Below are 17,840 nucleotides of genomic sequence, written 5' to 3'. Positions count from 1 at the left end.
GCACGGGTTTTGGCTGCTCCCTGGAACATCTCTCTGTTAGCAAGTCCGAGACTCTTAGGATACCACTGGCAACAGCCCCAGGGGATCATGTGGCCTGGCAGAGAAATGACACAAGCGGGCTTTCCCTCCCTGGACACTATCCCCAGGGCTGGCAGAGGGGGCATGTCCAGCCTTGCAGCGGAGAAGTCTCACTGGCCATGGGAGCCGCGTGGCTCCTTTCATGGAGAGAGTGGAGCTGGTAACTACGGAGGATGGCGTTTAGCTGTCAGGAGTCCGGGAGCAATTAGGAGCTCACGGCAGACCCCACTCGACTTCATTGCCTGGGGCATCAATAAAGTCCCAGGGAGCGCCCCGGGCAGTAGAAAGTTCCGGATGCACCTCACAAAAACCTTTCTGCATTTGCTTTGTGGCATGTTCCGTTCTAACAAGGAAGAGAGAACGACCCTGTCTCTGCCCAGCCCAAGAACCTAACCGGAACTTTCTTGGGCATGAACTCTGGGGTGGGGGTGGACGGCCAGGTCTCAGTTTCTGTGGGGAGGGGGAGTCCTGCGTCTGCAACCGAGGTCTGCATGGCCCCCCCACCCCTATCCTGGCTCTCAGCCTGACTGAGGGAGGTGATGTCCACGATGGAGGGCTTGTTTCCCTACCTTCCTCGCCCGCTCAGCACACTCTCCCTCTGCTCTTTTAAGAAATCTCTGGAATTCACTGAGACCAGAGTCTGGTCACCAGCTTACATGCAGCTGCAAAGAGGCCTTGGTGAGACTATATATTCCACCCCCGACCCAGAGAGAAGAGGGCTTCCCAGGTGGCTCTGTGGTAAAGAATCCGCCTGCCAGTGCAGGAGAAGCAAGAGAGCTGGGGTCGGTCCCTGGGTCGGGAAGATCCCCTAGGGAAGGAAACAGCAGCCCACTCCAGTATTCCTGCCTGGGGAATCCCATGGGCAGAGGAGCCTGGCGGGCTGCAGTCCACGGGGTCACAAAGAGTCTGGACGTCAGTGAGCGCACAGGAACCAGAGAGGAGGGTTAAACAAGCCAGGTAGCGGCTGAAATCAAAGCCCGGCACACTCATCACCTCCTAACACACAGGTCGGGATCGCAGCCGGCACTGGCGCTCACCTGCGCCGCTGTAACGCGGTGCTTCCTGAATGCCGGCCTCCGTGTGTTCCTCCCCCGCGTCTGGAACTCGACAGGATAATAGCGGTTTGGTACCAGAAGTTACCTTAAATGTTTTGCATACTCTCTCCTGGGTGCTGCCTCAAAGGATTTTAGTAATTGCTGTGTTTAATGGGAACTCCTTCCCCTCTTTTAATCCCCTCCTGCCGGAAGCCTGGTGCGTCTTGGCGAGGAGCCACCTGAAGAGAGAATCCGCTTGACCTGAACGGGCAGGTCACACCGGTGGGTGCCTGGCTCTCAAAGCCCACCCTCTCCAGCCTCCTCTCTCTGGTTGGCACCTGGAGCTCCTCCCTGAGCAGGATGGGGGTGCGGGGGCAGAGAAAGTCCTGCGGCTGTGGAGGGCCCACAGAATGACAGGGACACCGAGGCCGGTGGCTGCCAGGAGAGGCTGAGGCTCTCTGCAGGCTCTGGCTGGGCTTGGCCGCTGGCACCCCCCTGCTGGTCCCAGGACGGGGCAGAAGCCCCTGAACGTAAGGCCTGGAAAGCTCCCTGACAGCGCAGCAGTTACCACCTGGCGCTGTAAAGCCAGCTCCCACACTGACCCGGCTGTGTGCCTTGCAGGCGCGTTGAGATCTCTCCCAGGCGCGCTGATGGGTTACCTTGTGTTTCCAACAAGGTACGCTGAGGTCCTGACCCCCATTCCTGTGGATGTGGCCTGACCTGGAGATGGGCTCTTTGCAGAGGTAATGGAGTTGGTGAGGTCATTGGGATAGGCTGGGGTCCAGAGGACTGCAGTCCTTTTATAAGCGGGGAGATTTGGACCCAGAAACGCGTGAAGAGGGGAAAGGATGTGGAGATGGACGTGGGGAGACCCACTGTGAAGACTGGACTGAGGCCACCATCAACCAGGGAACAGCTGGGGCTTCCTGAAGCCCGGCAGAGGCGGGAGGGGGTCTCCTGCAGGTCTGGGGGCTAGCATGGCCTTTCAGACACCTGGACTTCGGCCCTCTGGCCTCCAGATATGTGAGGCCATCAGCTTTCTAAGCGGCCAACTTTGTGACTCTGGGATTATCGTGGGATTGTGTGCGACCCTAGAAAAATGCTTAGCAAGCTGCTGGCCAGCAGGGAGGGCTCGAAACTGGCAGCTTCAATCCCCAGGGGACTCAAGGGCCTTTTTCCCAACCTGCTGAATATGAGCTTGACCTTGGAGCTGCACTACTTCAATTTTATTTCATGATGTTTTATTTTGCTGGCTGGGAGTGAGAGAAGGGCAGGGAACTTGGAGACCCTGAATGTAAATGTATGTAAAATTTGAAATGCAATTTAGATCTCTGAGCCAGGAGCCCTGGGCCTCTTGCTCTATCTCTTCTCATTCTGTCTCTCCCCCTCTCTCTGTCTCTATCTGTCCGTCTGTCTCTACACATGCGTGCACACACACACACACACACACACACACAGAGGCTTGCACACAGGGAGAGAACCTGGCTGCCAGCCAGAGCTCATGAGAAAAGGCAGAGAGGCAGGACTAGGCGGGAGGACCCGGCTCCTCTAGCAGCTCCTGCCTGGGCAGGAGAGATTCCTTTGCAGGTTCCTTCATAAGGGAACCGTCCACTCTCTGTCTCTCTGGCTGTGTCTCTCCCTCCCCACCCCCTCCCCTTCCTAACAGTCCCACCTTGCAGAGACTCCTGGCTCCTGTGCGTCTCTTGCAGCATACTAATTAAATGTTTCAAATGGTTCTTATCCATAGTTAAGTGAAGATAAAATTTTAATGATTTAATTAGCAAGCTCAAGGAAAAAAAATCATAATGAAGAAAGGCGTTTGCAACTGTCCTGGGCTTTGAACGTTTCGTGTGATGCTGCATTTGAGTTGCAGGGGACTGGGGCCTCCCTGGCCCAAGGCAGAGACGCCCCCCAACCCGCCTCCCGCTCATCCCCCAGAGAAGGAGGGCTGTCAGGAGCAGGGCTGGCTCTCATCTGTGTCAAAGGGACCCCAAGGGTGCTGGGCAGAGGGCGCCCTGTGAAGGAGGGCAAGCAGCTTCACTGGGCCGTCAACTTGGAAGCCTTTGGGAGCACCCGGCACTGTTTTTCCAAGGACACTGACACCTGGGCCCTCCTGACATTTTCCCATTTTCCTTTTGGTGTGCAGCTCTTATTTTCAGTGTGGGTGGCTGATTGACTTCCAGCCACGTTTATGTTCCACGTTTGCCGAAAGCAACCTCTCGTAGCATTGGGGATGTGGTTTAAGCGGGAAAATTGCCTTGTTTGAAGATTTTTGGCATTTGCTCTCTGGAGGCTCCCACATTTCAGTGTGTAATCTATTTTGAATGCAAAGAAGCTGGCAGCGAGCGCCGCCCCTCATGGTATGTTCTTTCTCTGGGGGGTGCTAGCCTGCCCTGCCCACCCCAACATCCCCCAGGGCATCCTTTATGCCACCTTCCCACCTCCTCCGCCGCCTCCGCCCATTCCCTAGAGGGCCTCGTAGTGGTCATTCAGCGGAAAACATCGGGTCCTGAAAAGCCAGGGGTTGGCTGTGGCAGAGGGAACAGCAATGTGCGTGCTCAGCTGCTTTGAGAACTGGCTCTGGGAGCAGAGCCCTGGCTGCCCACTCCTGGCACTGACCCCAAGGGTCCCCCCTGGAGTGGACGATGCCTGCACGCAGAGGGGCTCCCGGTCCACCTGCCCTGAAGACCCTGCGTCCGCATCAGATGCGTGATGACGGCAGGGACCCCTCACTTCCTGGGATTCTCCTGCATTCGGCCCAGAACTTCACACACAGGACGTTCTGCTGAAAAAGTCGCTCTGAGTACAGCCTCCTCTTTCTAAACTCTTCTTCTCTGGCCTCACCATTTGTGTTAATCATTTGTTTCATTTTCTGGGTTCTGATGCTTTGACACGTGTGGTCCTGCTGACTCTGAAGGACCGTCCCTCCAGGGCCAGCAAATTCCTAAAGGTAGCAAACAGCTCAGCCGTGAGCACACCTTTCCAAGGCAAACCAACAGACCCAGAGCCCACAGCCCACGCCTCCTCCACCGGCTCCCACCCTCTGGGCCACCGTCCACCTGCCCTCTCCACCCTGGGCAGGTTCCATACAACCAGGGACGGGCGCTGTGCCCCGGAGCCTGCAGGGACGATCCAGACCAGCCAGTCCTCAGCTGCCCACCCCGCCTTGTCCACGCCTTCTGCAGAAACCTCAGGGAGGCCTCCGGTCCGCACTGCCCCGCCCTCTGTCTCCTGGCTGACCCCGGTGCTGCCAGGCGTGATGCTGCATGGCCTAAGCCTCCTGGGTATAAATATCTTCCCTTTTTCTGTCTGTGTCTTACCACACCTGGGATCCTCCAGACTTTGTGGAACCCAGCCCTGAACATCTGTCCTGGGGTTTGCCTGAGAGCTTCGAGTATCCAGATCCTTTTTCCTCTCTCCTTCTCTGATCTGTATAGAGGATATCAATGGAGTAACCTGTCTTTGGCTTCCCATTGGGATCAACGGATGGGGGGCCCAGTGGAGACATTTCTTTTCCTTGGGTGCAAGGAATCCAAGCTGTGTGACTTTGGGGTTCAACTGACAAATGCGTGTCTGCCTCTGAGACTCGACATGCTAAAACAACCTTGGCAACGTTGGGGATCATTTCAGAGGGCATTGATTCTGTTACCTTCCCACATGGCCCCATCGCTTTCTTTCAGAGAGGAAGACCCAGGGATGAGCTATTTCTGCCAAAAGCCTTTTCCTGTCATTAACATGTTAACAAATGCTGTCAAATAACAGTTGCAGCGGGCGGAATTTGCTGTTGGCAGAGGCTGCCTGCTGCTAGACGAGGCTGCCGTCTGTTCCATGGGAGCCAGGCTGCTTCTGCCAGGAGAGCTTGGCACCAGAGGTCACCGAGCCCGCGGTGGGGCCTACCTGCCCCGTCAATGGTGACAGTGTCTCATGTATGAATAATGCCTCCACAGAGCGTTTCTAAATGCCTTCCTGCAAAGAAGGAGCAGAGATTCCCCGGGGAAGGGCAAACACCTGCCCACCTTCTACGAGGCCGGGAGAGATGGTAGGGGCAGGGGGAGGGCAGGAATGGAAGCCAAGTGCAGGGAGAGGAGGGGACCAGGCGGGATGAGCCAGCTCCCTGTGTAAAGGGTGCTGCGGGGCCGAGAAAGGTTCAAAGGAGATGGAAGCATCGATACAAGGGACACACGGGGCCTGGAAAATCGATGGTGGTGCTGAAGGGTCTTAGGGAGTCAATACTAGCATAGAGAATGCAGAAGGGCAGCTGGTGTGCTGGGGGTGAAGCTGCAGATTAGTTAAAATGCATGCAGGCCTTCCCTGCTGGCCCAGGGGCTAAGACCCTGTGCTCCCAATGTAAAGGGCCTGGGTTTGATCACTGGTCGAAGAACTAGGTCCCACGTCCACAACTAGGAGCATTCCACATGCCGCCCCTAAGGCCTGCTGCAGCCAAATGAATAAAACAAAAACTGTTTAAAAAATAAAAATGTACGGAATGGGAAGGACCAAGTGGCTCACAGGAAGGCACTGTATCAGTCAGCTATTTTTTGCCGCATGACAAAAAAGACCCTCAAGTTCAGTGGCCCAAAACTCTCATTATTCAAGCTCTTGGGGCTGAAGGTCAGCTGAGGACTGGACGACCCAGGATGGGCGTGGCCAGGATGGCTCGGATCCCCAGGCCTCTCACTTTCCTACCAGTTAGGGCTAGCCAGGCCTGTCCTGCTCCTGCTGCTGGCAGAAGGACAGAAGGACAAATGCAGCTGTGCAGGCAGTCTTGAGGCCCCGCCTGGGAGCTGGCTGGGAATGAAACCTCACACCCTCCTTGCTCTGTGGGGCAAATCAGGTCCCATGGGTGAAGGGGCAGAATGTGGGGCAATATCCTCTGCCCACCTTGGAGCAGGAAATGGCAACTCATTCCAGGATTCTTGCCTGGGAAATCCTATGGACAGGGAAGCCTGGCAGGCTGAAGTCCGTGGAGTGGCAAAACGAACACGATTGAGCAACAGGGCACACACACACACACACATCCGTTACCAGGTGAGTCAACTCGAGACGCTCCACATAAAATATCTTGCCCCCAACTTGCATTTTCCTAGGAATCATGGTTTCTTTTTAAGGTCCTCTCTGTAATGCCTCTTTGACTTTGCAGTTGTATTCTAAGAGCTGGAATGACTCAAGTCAGATGGACCTTTAATCCTGGACCTCACACGTCCAGAAGCCAGGCCGGGAAAACATTCTCTTTGCCCAGGTCCACAATGAGTATGTGTGATCACTCACCTAGAGCCAGACGTCCTGTAACGTGAAGTCAAGTGGGCCTTAGAAAGCATCCCTACAAACAAAGTTAGTGGAGGTGATGGAATTCCAGTTGAGCTATTTCAAATCCGGAAAGATGATGCTGTGAAAGTGCTGCACTCAATATACCAGCAAATTTGGAAAACTCAGCAGTGGCCACAGGACCGGAAAAAGACCAGTTTTCATTCCAATCCCAAAGAAAGGTAATGTCAAAGAATGCTAAAACTACTGCACAATTGCACTCATCTCACATGCTGGTAAAGTAATGCTCAAAATTCTCCAAGCCAGGCTTCAGCAATACGTGAACCATGAACTTCCAGATGTTCAAGCTGGTTTTAGAAAAGGCAGAGGAACCAGAGATCAAATTGCCAACATCCGCTGAATTATGGAAAAAGCAAGAGAGTTCCAGAAAAACATCTATTTCTGCTTTATTGACTATGCCAAAATCTTTGACTGTGTGGATCACAACAAACTGTGGAAAATTCTGAAAGAGATGGGAATACCAGACCATCTGACCTGCCTCTTGAGAAACCTATATGCAGGTCAGGAAGCAACAGTTAGAACTGGACATGGAACAACAGACTGGTTCCAAATAGGAAAAGGAGTACGTCAAGGCTGGATATTGTCACCCTGCTTATTTAACTTATATGAAGAGTACATCATGAGAAACGCTGGACTGGAAGAAACACAAGCTGGAATCAAGATTGCTGGGAGAAATATCAATCACCTCAGAGATGCAGATGACACCACTCTTATGGCAGAAAGTGAAGAGCTAAAAAGCCTCTTGGTGAAAGTGAAAGAGGAGAGTGAAAAAGTTGGCTTAAAGCTCAACATTCAGAAAACGAAGATCATGGCATCTGGTCCCATCACTTCATGGGAAATAGATGGGGAGACAGTGGAAACAGTGTCAGACTTTATTTTTTTGGGCTCCAAAATCACTGCAGATGGTGACTGCAGCCATGAAATTAAAAGATGCTTACTCCTTGGAAGGAAAGTTATGACCAACCTAGATAATGTATTAAAAAACAGAGACATTACTTTGTCAACAAAGGTCCGTCTAGTCAAGGCTATAGTTTTTCCAGTGGTCATGTATGGATGTGAGAGTTGGACTGTGAAGAAAGTTGAGAGCCAAAGAATTGATACTTTTGAACTGTGGTGTTGGAGAAGACTCTTGAGAGTCCCTTGGACTACAAGGAGATCCAACCAGTCCATCCTAAAGGAGATCAGCCCTGAGATTTCTATGGAAGGAATGATGCTAAAGCTGAAACTCCAGTACTTTGGCCACCTCATGGGAAGAGTTGACTCATTGGAAAAGAGTCTGATGCTGGGAGGGATTGGAGGCAGGAGGAGAAGGGGGTGACAGAGGATGAGATGGTTGGATGGCCTCACGGACTCGATGGACATGAGTTTGAGTGAACTCTGGGAGTCGGTGATGGACAGGGAGGCCTGGCATGCTGCGATTCATGGGGTTGCAAAGAGTCGCACACGACTGAGCGACTGAACTGAACTGAACTGAACGCTGAGTATGACGCCTTTGAACTAATCCGGGTGTGAGCCCTGCAAAATGTAGCTTGAGTAATCCCCCAGACCCTACAAGGCTCTGTTCAGTATAGGGTCACGTTGGCAGAACAAACCATCAAATAACATTAAGTGCAAGTAATTCCAATATTGGATCATGTTTCTCTTAAAATATTAAAGGAAATAAAATTATAAGCAGTAACAGCCTTCTTTTTTAAAAAGAAAAAGCTTTAAAAAGTCAATAAACAACTTCCGTAATGAGAAACTCTGGCAAATCAAATTCCACACCTTGGTACATTCATCAGGCCCCAGTTGTGAACTTTGATTGCGTTGGGAGGAACCTTGAACCCCCGGCGATGCACTGTGCTCTGGGACTTTCCTCTCTGATCATGGCAGGGAGCAGGCTATGTGTTCGGGGGTGACCCCCTGTTTCCTGAGCAGCGTTCGCAAGGTTTCACATGGCGTCCAGCCCCGTGCCATTCCAGGTGGGAAACTGGCCAGGAGAAGCAAGTCGATACATCAAGAAATGTGCATAGTATTCCCATTAGCTCCACAGAAACTGACGTGTGCTGGGAGCCGACCCCCCTCTTCCAACACAAAGTCTTTAAATATCATTAAATGGGGGTAAAACACTTAGGATCCTCATCAGGAGACAGGATCATTGGACAGAGCAGATGAAGGAATTTCCCAAAGCAAATTCCCTCAGCCCATTACATATTTCGTCGACCGGACCCGGGGTTCTCTGCGTCTCTGTCTGAGCCTGGGGGACTCTCGTTTTTCCTGCTTTCACTCCCCAGGTCACGGCCACCTTCCTGGGTTAGCGAGCAGGGTCGGGGGCGGGGAGAGGATTCCCTCCACCCTCCCCCAACTCACTTTCCGCTCAAAGTGAAGGTGACCGCAAGGCTGAGGACGCGGGCTTATCACCAGGGCGCCGGCCCCAGAGCAAATCCTCGTCCCACTGAGTGAAGACGGAAAGGGGGCTGGCGGGGCTGCGGAGAGGGTCGGAGACGCCCTCTGTGTCCCCGGGGGTCACCAGTCCATCTCCAGACAGTTCAACTGGCTGACGGACCGCAGGTGGGGGGGGTCCCTGTGGGCTAAGCCTGTGCTCCGGGCACTAAGTGCTTTCAGATTTGTTTACTTCAAACCTTGGCTGAAGGGAAGAGAGAGGCTGAAGAGGTCAACGCTTTCCCTGGATGGGAGCTTCCTTCTCCAAGTACAGGGAAGAAGAATTCTGTCTCCCCAGTAAGCATATGGGAGGCCAGACCCTGGCCCCCATGGACCATTTTGCATTGCCAAAGGCAAATAAAAGTTGGGTAGTGGCTTTTGAACGTCTAAGGGGCCTTTCCAAGCGTAACTTTAGCTCGACGTGGTTTTTACTTTGCGGAACTTTAGAATTTAAGCTCCCGTTAAACGTGCGACTCCACTGGACCAGGCGTCTGTATTGACAAAGCCTGCCCAGGTGGTCCCAGGTTTGGGGAGATCTTAGAACAGCACTCGCAGCCCCCACTCCTCCCACCTCCCCAACCCCCACTTCACCCATGAGGGAGCTTCAGGAAGCTTCTGGTAGTTGGCCAGAGGGCTTCAGGTGTCAGCAGCGATGAGGAGGCAGCCAGGAAGGCTTCGGTGGGAGCGGCTGGCTTGGGCTTTCCGCCACTAACTTGACTCGATTCTGAGACAAAGCGTTGGTGGGAATGTAAGCTGGTGGAGCCGCTATGGAGAGAAGAGTTTGGAGTTTCCTAAAAAAACTAAAGATAGGAGTACCATAGAACCCAGCAACCCCACTACTCGGTACACACCCTGAGAACACCACAATTCCAAAAGACACATGGGTCCCAGTGTTCACTGGAATACTGTTTACAAAAGCCAGGATGTGGAAGCAACCGAAAGGTCCGACGGCAGATAAATGGAAAAATAAGATGCGGCATATATATACAATGAAATATTCCTCCGCCGTGAAAGGAAGGACGCTGCGTCCTCTGTGCAGACGTGGCTTGGCCTCGCGCCTGTCACACAGAGTGAAGTAAGTCAGAGAGAGGAAAACCAGAATCGTTGTGCTAATGCATGTCTGCGGAATCTGATGACCGTATGTGCAGGGCAGGAAGAGAGATGCAGGACCCGTGAACACGATGGGGGAGGGGTGACCTGGAGATTGGCATCGGCACACACACATGACCCTGTTTAAAGCAGATGGCGAGCGGAGGCCTGCTGTGCAGCACAGCGAGCTCTGCGCAGAGCTCTGTGATGGCCTGGGGTGGGATGGGAGGCTGGGGGAGGCCCAAGCGGGAGCGGGTGTTTGTAGACGTACAGCTGGTTCACTGCATTGCACGGCAGGAACTTACCAACAGTGTAAAGCAGCTGCTGATGGTGGGTCAGTCGCTCAGGCGCGTCCCACTCTTGTGACCTCAGATGGTGGGTCAGTCGCTCAGGCGCCTCCCACTCTTGTGACCTCATGGACTGTAGCCCGCCAGGCTCCTTTGTCCCCGGGATTCTCCAGGCAAGAATACTGGAGTGGGTAGCCATTCCCTCCTCCAGGGGATCTTCCTGACCCAGGAATCGAACCTGGGTCTCCTGCATTGCAGGAGGATGATTTACCGACTGAGCTACGAGGGAAGCCCCCAAAACTCCCTCCCCAAAAAAGTGCCTGGGGTCCCTCAGAAGGTCAGAGTTCAAACATCCCATCACACCTCTCTTGCAGGTTGTCCTCCCAAAAGGTAAATCCAAGTCTTCACGCCTGGCACCTGTGGATGTGACTGTGTCTGGAAATAGGGCCTTTGCAGATGTACTCAGGGTATGATGAGGTCGTACTGGACTAGAGTGGGCTTTAATCCATCATCTGAGCTGGTGTTCTGAGAAGACGAGGGAAGTCTGGACACATGACCTGCAGGAGAGAGAGGTCTTGTGAAGACAGGGGCATAGGTCGATTCACCTATAAGTCAAGGCGTGTTAGGGGCATCAGCAGCTGCCAGAAACTAGAAAAGAGATGTGGATAGGTTCTCCCTGGGCCTCCAGGAGGAACCAACTCTGCCAACACCTTGAACCTGGACTTCTGGCCCCCAGAGCTGTGGGACAAGGCACGGCTGTGGTTTTAAGCCACAGCTGTTGGTCATGTTTTGCAGTGGGCCCCAGGAAACAGGTACGACATCCGCTCGGGGAGTGTTGGTGCTCATGCCCTGGGGGTCATGGCGTAGATTGCAAGCTCTTGGAAAGGCAACTTGGGGAGATTATCCAAATGCCTAAAGCCCATGCTTCCTGATCCAGCTCTTCCTCTCGTGGGAATTTATCCCGCAGATGTATTCACACAGGTCGCCAGAAGCATTTGTACAGCACATTTTTCCAGCATGGCAGAAATTAGCCAAAAAGGGAAAGCAACCCAAGTCAATAGGAGTCTGCTTGACTAAACCATGGTGCTTTCACTCTTTAAAAAAGGAGCGAAAGAAACGGACAAGAGCGAGGAAGTTAACTGCTGATCCGGAGTAGTATCCAAATCATTATTGCTAAGTGAAAAAAAATGGAAGTGCCAAAGGAAGTATGATTCACATCCATTCTGGAATTAAAGGAATTACACACGTGCATGTGTATAAACATATCTCAAGGCAGAGTTACAGGTGTGCCTGGAAGCACGAGCTTTGGTAACAGTCTCTGCTTCTGGGGAGGAGAAATGGGTGTCAGGACAGGGTGATGACTGACCTTTCCCTGAACCCCCTTTGTATGATGAAATCTTCGAGTAGTACCTAATTTATTTATTTGTTTTTAATATTTTTAAAGTTTTTTTTTAATGTGGACCACTTTTAGAATCTTTATTGAATCTGTTACAATATTGCTTCTGTTTTTACGTTTTTGGTTTTTTGGCTGCCAGGCATACGGGATCCTGGCTCCCTGACCAGGAGCCAAACCGACACCCCCTGTGTTGGAAGGCAAAGTCTTAACCACTGGATCGCTAGGGAAGTGCCCCTAATTTTTTTTAACTAACTTTTTTTTTTTTTAAGTTCTTGCATGCTCTGGTTGGTAATATTATTCTTGGTTCATGAGCTGATTTTCAGTTTGCACAATTTGAAGATGAATTTTGTGATTGTTAAGTGGAAAAGAAAAAAGTCTATTTCTTTCAAGTTGCTAGCTTCAGGGGGTGGGGGCGGGGTTTAGGGGGCTTTACTGGATGATTCATGGTGAGAACACCACACAAGTCACCCTGCTTGTGAGCGTGCGTGCTCAGTCATGTCCGGCTCTTTGCCACCCCGTGGACTGTAGCCCATCAGGTTCCTCTGTCCGTGGGTTTTTCCAGGCAAGAGCACTGGAGGCAGAAAGGAAAGATTCCACCAGTACAAAGAGGGTTCAGGGAGAGGTCAGTTATCACCCAGTCCTGACAGCCATTCCTCCCCACTCCAGAAGCAGAGCCTACTCCTGCTTGTGAGACCTCTCCTGTTCAGGCTGACAACTCTCGCAGCTCAGCTCACACTGCAGACACGCCTTGTGTGGGATCACTCCAAAAGCCATGACACACTCTGCCCTGGCTTGAACAAGGAAGCAAAAGGGCAAGAAGTGCTGGTTTCACTCCTGGGACCCGCCCACCCCCCCATCTCCACCCCCTCTCCAGAGCTGAAGAGCTTCTTTACTGTCAAAGCTTTGCATGCCTGCATTTGTAATCTCAGCTCATGCTGGTTACTAGTGAGCAGGGGGAGGGCCCCCAGACCGTCCCCATTTGATGGATGGGGAAATAGGCAGGGCAATTTAAGTGGCGGGTCCACGATGACAGAGTGGGGGCCTCTACCTGGGTCTCCTGACTATGCATCTCCTGACTCTTCTCCTGACTCTCCTAATGCTGAAGCTGAAGCTCCAATACTTTGGCCACCTGATGCAAAGAGCCAACTCACTGGAAAAGACCCTGGTGCTGGGAAAGATTGAGGGCAGGAGAAGAAGGCAGAGACAGAGGATGAGATGGTTGGAAGGCATCACCGACTCAACAGACAGGAACTCGGGCAAACTCTGGGAGATAATTAAGGACCGGGAAGCCTGGCGTGCAGCAGTCCATGGGGTCTCAAAGAGTCGGACACGACTGAGCAACTAAATGGCAACAACCTGACTGTGCTTTCTCTGCAAGGTCCAAAACTGGAATTGGAAAATCAGAGACTGATTTTTTCCCTGCAACAATTCATTGAGTTCAGAAAAATTTTAAATGTTGCTTTAACCTGATATAGAATAGTCTTCACCCAGCAGCCGCCATGGGGGTCAGGTCACGTGGCTACTTGGCTCTGAAACCGTGTCTCCACCATGCTCTGTGGGGGCCCGTGACCTGTCCCCCCGAGTTGGTCTGACCTCATCTGCCCTCTCTGGATTCGATTTGCCCCCACGTCCACCTCTCCAACCAGGTGGCCTCCCTTCTGCTTCTTGACATGCACCTGTGCTCTGCACGTGTCTCTGCACCTGTCTCTGGTCCCTGCAGCCCCTCCGGGTCTCTGTGAGGCCAAGTGGCTTGTTCCCTTTGAGTGTCACTTCTTACCTAGGCCCTCCTGGCCACTGCCATTCAATTGGCAAACCCACCCTGCCCTCCTCACTCCCCTCTCCAGCCTCCTTTCTCTTCATGGCAGCTTCCTTCTAACATCCAATGTAATGGACTTAAGTCTTCTGTGCATCTCTTGCCCGTTTATGAGCAAGACTGTGTCCATTCCTAAAATTTATCTTGATGCCCCAATGCACGGTGTGACTATATCCGGAAATGAGGCCTTTATTGAGGTGACTAAGGGTAAACGGGGCTTCCCTGGTGACTCAGATAGTAAAGAATCTGCTTGCAAAGCAGGAGACCCCAGTTTGATCTGTGGGATGGGACGATCCCCTGGAGAAGGGAATGGCGACACACTCCAGTATTCTTGCCTGGAGAATCCCATGGACAGAGGTGCCTGGCTGGCTATAGCCCTTGGGGTCACAGAGTTGGGCATGACTGAGTGACGAACCCTTTCATTCTCAAGGTTAAATGAGGTCATAAGAGTGGGGCCCTGGTCCAGTAGGAGCGTTGGCCTTATAAGAAAAGGAAGAGACACCAAACCTCTCTCTTTCTGGGTGTCCAGAGGAAAGGCCACCCAGAGGACGCCGTGGGAAGGGAGCCATCTGCGAGCCGGGAAGAGAGGCTTCACCAGAAACCAACCCTGATGGCACCTTGACCTTGGGCTTCTAGTCTTCAGAACTGCGGGAAAGGAGCGTCTGTCATCTAAGCCTCAGCCTGTGGTCTCTTGCCATGGCAGCTAAGGCTGATGATACAACCGCATCACCCCATGAGCACATCAGCTCCGTGAAGACAGGCATGTGGGTCTCCTGTCTCTTTTGTATGAATACCTCCTGTGAGAGTACCAAATACATATTTGCTGAGGGCAGAAGGTAGTTTGTTCCTGGCTCTTCCAGGGAAAGTAGGGGTGGGTATGGGGCTCCTGAGTGTATCTGGGCACCACGGGGACAGTGAGGAGTCCACACCTGGCTGGTGACGATCACTGCTTTCCCCAGTTCCTTCTGGAGCAGGGTTTGGGTTCTTGCTTATGACCCCACATCTGTCACCATGAGGCTATCTCCCTGCCTCTCCACTGGGGCAGTGACTCAGTCTCCGGCTAATTCAGATTTTCTAGCTCTGCATCACCAGATGTACCAGTTACCTTTTAATTAGTGTTTCAAAGGTGAAAACGGCCAAGAGCTGCCAGTTACGGAAAAGGTGGGTGCCCATTCCCTTGGTTCCAGTGGCCCCACCTCAGACTCCAGGATATGCCTGGGAACACCCCCTCTGAGCTGGGAACCTGCCGTATCGTGTGGTCGAGACAGCAAAGACAGCACAGGCCACCCCCTGCCTCACCCTGGATCGCACACACCGTTTATTTCCTGTGTCTACGGCCAAATCGGAGACACATGCCATATGTCCACTTTTCCGAAGACTCTAGGACTGTAGACGCCTGGGTGGTGCTCGCACACACAGGGAGGTGTGATCATCGCCGACACACGGAGCCTGTATGCTGAGAGGCCCTGCGATCCTGCCCGACCACAGCAAACAGACACGTACGATGTTGGAGGTGTCATAATTCTAGACACCCAGCATATGTCCTTGGAGCAGACAAGGCGCTAAATTAATTCTAAAAGCCAGTTGTAAGTTTCTTGCCCAAATGCTCCCTCACCGTATAAATAGCTTTTGCGTTCCACGATTCTTACTGTGGTCTCTCCGGAAGCCCAGATATGTGATTCTGGCTTTATTTTTATAGCGCTGAGCATCTTCAAAATAGCCCCATCTCCATAGAAGGAAACTTGGCGGGGAGTGATTGAATGCTGAGCAGGGGGATGTTTGCTCTATCCGGCTAGGAGTCCTTGCCTCCTGCTTCAGCCCCTCAGCCCCTGCAGGATGCTCTTCTAAACCGTCTCAGGAGGGTCTTCTTGTCCCGGTTCTTTGTGTCTCTTCTCCAGGACCGGCTGGAGACCCCTGGCGTCTGGCCCAAGTCCTGCCTCCTGCACCTCTTCTGAGTTGGAGGTTTTCTCCATGTCATATTGACCCACTGGGGCTTCTTTGTGGACTTGAGGTGGGAGCAGAGCAAACTAGAATCCTGGCAGAAGATGCGAAAGGGAGACGGAAATGACTTCCTGGGTGTGTGTGTTTGGGGAGGGGTGGGGGGTTGGTGAAAGAGGGGCAAGGACCCTGGTCTCAGCCTGAGCCTTGAGGTTTGGCCCCTCCCGCCCCCCACCACTCCCCTCCCTCCCCTCCCCTCCTTCCTCTCCCTCCTTCCCCTTCCTGTTCCAGGCTCTAGTTCTCTTGCTCACCTTGCCCAGAACCCCTGCTGCTCCATGTGGGTATTAGAAAAGTGTCCCTCTCTGGGTGCACTAGACTCTGAGGGTGCTCACCTGAGCAAGTGGACAACACCCTTTGAAAAGGAAAAGTCTGTCCTTCTTCTGCGCAGATGCAGCTTCATACATGCATGAACACAGAGCTCAGTGAATAGAGGTTAGAATGGATTTCAGCTCCACTTGCCCTCTTGGCTAGGTGCCTTTTTGCAGTGTGTGACCTGAACAACAGTCCCAGGCAGTCCAGGAAATGTATTCTTTTCCCCTTAGTCTAGCACAGATATTTCCTATTTGCTCTGGCCTTTGTGACAGATTCTATTCTCAAATATTGTTGCCAATGACATCTCCCGCTTCACGTGAGCTTACAGTGGCGGTTCTTTCCTCTAGAGTTGGAGTCCACATTCCATCCCCTTGAATCTGGAGGGTGTATGACCTTGGCAGAGGTGATACTATGTGACTTCTGAGGTGAGGTTTAAAGGGTCATAAAGCTCCCTCTTGGTTCTCTTGGGAGGCTCTCTCTTGCATATGGCAGTATGCAGCTGCCATACTGCCAGGAAGCCCAACCAGCCTGTGCAGAAAGACCACAGGGAGGCCCTGGGTGAGTGTTCCTGCCAGCAGGACGGGAAGGTCCCTGCCAACAGCCAGCACCAGGTGAGACACTGAGCAGAGATGGCCCGTGGATCCATGAGCTTAAGGAACTGGTTATTTTCTGCTACTAAGTTTCAGAGCGCATTTTTTTTTCTTCTCTAAACTTATTTTTTAAATTTATTTTCAATTGGAGAATAATTGTTTCACAACATTGTGCTGATTTCTGCAGTACATCGGCATGAATCAGTCATGAGAGTACACATGTCTCCTCCCTCTTGAACCTCCCTTTCACTTCCCGCCCCATTCCAGCCCCCTGCATTGTCACAGACCACTGGGTTGAGCTTCCTGTGCTATAGACCCGTTAGCTGTCTATTTTACACGTGGTAACATATATTTCCGGAGAAGGCAATGGCGACCCACTCCAGTACTCTTGCCTGGAAAATCCCATGGGCGGAGAAGCCTGATAGGCCGCAGTCCATGGGGTTGCTAAGAGTTGGACACGACTGAGCGACTTCACTTTCACTCTTCACTTTCATGCATTGGAGAAGGAAATGGCAACCCACTCCAGTGTTCTTGCCTGGAGAATCCCAGGGACGGGGGAGCCTGGTGGGCTGCTGTCTATGGGGTCGCACAGAGTCGGACACGCCTGAAGCGACTCAGCAGCAGCAGCAGCAGCAACAACATATATTTCAACGTGGGGTGTTTTTTTTTAAACTTACACAGCAGTGGTAGTTAGACTATCTTCAAAACTTGGCTCTGCTTCTCCATCAAGAAGCCCTCCAGGATGCCTAGGCTGGGTCAAGATATTCCTTCTTCTGGGCCCCTTCTCGTTGCTCCAGGCTCTTTGATCACACCACTTACGCTGTGCGTTAATCCCTGCAGCAACTCTGTGAGCCAGGCCTCACTAGCCCCACTTCACAGATGAGGAAGCTGAAGCTTGGAAGGTTAGGAGACATTGCCCAGGTCCACGACTGCCAAATTGGCAGGGCTGGGTCTCATCCCTGGAGGGGCTGTAAAAGATGTGGAAATACATAAAATGAAATTCATGAGATTGCCTGGTACCAGGTTCCCAAACCTTCTGACTTGCACCTGTGGAACTCTTGGTTAAGTGTTGGGGGCCAGCGTGAGGAACTCCGCCCATGGCAAAGGTCATGAGGAAGGAGGCTTGGCATATGCAAAGGCGTGATCAAGCCTCAGGAAACCCCCTGTTCCCGAGCATCTAACCCCAAAACCAGAGTCTGTTTTATGCTCTCACCTACACCTCTGACTTTACAGGGGGCTCTCCCCCTTAACTGTTTCTCTCGGAGAAGGAGTAAACGTGCAGCTCCAAGGCAATAAAAATTCCTGGGCGTGACAAGAGTGTTTCAGCTTATGGACTCCTCTGAAGGTTATCTAGCCCGACTGTATAGGTTTGTCCGGCCACATGTGATTGTTTACAGCCTCCCAATCTGAGAGGCACGAGATGTTTTAGACTTACTAAAGGCAAATTCTATTGGGGAGTTAGAAATTATTAGTATAGTGAGTTGGTTAGGAGTTATA

The sequence above is a fragment of the Oryx dammah genome, unplaced genomic scaffold (assembly GCF_014754425.2).
Source record: "Oryx dammah isolate SB20612 unplaced genomic scaffold, SCBI_Odam_1.1 HiC_scaffold_2, whole genome shotgun sequence".
Classification (NCBI taxonomy): Eukaryota; Metazoa; Chordata; class Mammalia; order Artiodactyla; family Bovidae; genus Oryx; species Oryx dammah.
The sequence above is the reverse complement of the archived record's forward strand: the minus strand, read 5'-3'. Positions refer to the sequence as shown.